This window comes from Apis dorsata, unplaced genomic scaffold (genome assembly GCF_000469605.1).
Source record: "Apis dorsata unplaced genomic scaffold, Apis dorsata 1.3 scaffold_645, whole genome shotgun sequence".
Lineage (NCBI taxonomy): Eukaryota > Metazoa > Arthropoda > Insecta > Hymenoptera > Apidae > Apis > Apis dorsata.
In genome coordinates, this window is record NW_006263836.1 from 197,531 (window position 1) to 199,731 (window position 2,201).

Below are 2,201 nucleotides of genomic sequence, written 5' to 3' on the forward strand. Positions count from 1 at the left end.
ATCAGATCACTTTCCACTCGAGGAGCGTGAAGCACGTATAATGGCGGGTAGCCGCGTTTTCCACGGATGCAAACCAGTGAACGATCTACTGCCACACGCTAGCAGGTGTAAAACCGAGCAGTGCCTACATCTCCGTTGCTAGAAAATTCTTCTCTCATTTTCCTTTCTTTTTCTTTTTCTCTCTTCCTTTCCCTCTCTCTTTCTCTCTCTCTCTCTCTCTCTCTTTCTCTTTTCATCTCCACCGTGAATCCCTTCAGATTTCGTTAATCTCGAGCGCGCAACCGGATTTTCAGTATTCCACTCGATTCTAGGCAAATTGATCAAAGAGATGAATTTCCCTTTTCACCGATAATTATTCGTGAATTGCGTTTTAATTCGACATCCTCTTGAAAACTGATGATTATCCCCGCGATTAAAAAGAGAGATATAAAATATTATTTACGTTTGTTATTATGTATAATACGTAACAAGGAAGAATATTACATCGTTACATACTTTTAAAGATGATAATCGATTTTGTCGGATACAAGAAAAGTGGATGAATGTGAACGCAAAGTGAACGGCATCACGGTTGGGGGATGGTCTCGAACGCGAAGATCTCGGGGATACAAGAGACGAGGAGAAATGGTAATAAAATCGATGCCCTGGATCTGCCGTCGGTTTGTAATTGAATTAAATTAATCACCCTCGTCGACCTCGAGCCGCACTCTCCTCGTCGCTGTAGCAGCGCGCCGCTTACCATCTCCAATTAATAGCAGAAAGCTGCACGTTTCGTTGGAACTTTATAAAACGAATCCAATTACGGACGACCGTTTGTCAAAGGCTCAAAGCCACGGAAAGTTTCACCTCGGTTCGGAAATGACGTCGCCCGCCTGTTTTTCTTCCCCCGTCTCTGTCAATAGGAATAAACGAAAGGCCGACGGACACGCGGCCGTCCCACCATTAGCGTTAAAAGATAGCCAGAAAATCGTATAATCAAGTGTTCCGTCTGTTTACTATAACTGGCTGCGATCGACCGCGTGTTTGATAAATATTCCGCTTTTGTAATCAAAATTTTCAAATAAATTCATCGAAATTATATCAATCGGAGAAGATTTGTTGGTTGTAAGTATACTCTCATTGATTAAATACAGTTGAATAAATAAACATCTTGTCAAGGATCGTCCAAAGATAGATACATTTCGACACTGTTGAACTTTGAGTCGTTCACCGATTTCCTAAACTAACACGTGACAAGAATCTGACCGTGAGCAATAGAACAGGTTCTGTCTATTTGGGTAAATATCTCAATTGCTAAATTAATTACGCTTTTTATAAACATATCATTATCTTATACAGAATGGTTAGCAGATAATTTAAAAAGAATTATTAGTAAAATATATATATTAGTAAAATACTCGAAAATATCGAATATAATTTTATTATTTGAGACTTCATTAATCGTATTCAAACCTTGAGTTTATAACTAGACTATTTTGCGATTAGATATAAATGAATTAAAAAGATAATACAAAAAAAAAAAATAATTTTAATTATACTTGGAAATTATTCGAATTTAAATTGAAAATGGAAATGCTTTTAATTTATAAGTAAGTAGATAATAATAAGATTGTTTATGGACAGATAATTATAATATAATTAATATTATTATATAGATTTGAAATAATATTTATCTTTTTAAACGTAAAATTGTTCGAAAACGAATTTGTTTAAATGAATTTAAGATTCAAAATTAAGAATTTTCTGAAGATAAATAAACATCAAAATTCAATAACAATTATATTATTAAATCTTTGATTTATTCAGTATTATTAAAAACTTTATTAAAAATCCAAGAATAAGTAATGTATTTAAAGTAATTTTGAAATATAAAATTAGAAATATAAAAAAGTTTTGTAAATAAATTTTTAATAAGTTTTTAATAAATATTTATTCATTTATGTATAACTCACATATATATATATATATATATAATCAAATATTTATTGAGTTGTAAAAATTAATTATCCCAAAAATAAGAAAAACAAAAATACAATAAATGACTAAAATAAAAATTTTTAGTTTTGCGGCTACAAATATTCAAACAAAATTTTTATACATATTTTATATTTGACATTCGATTCACAAAATGATTATATATATATATATATATATAGATAATATAAGAAATTATATATAAAACGTAAAAATTTTTATTTTAT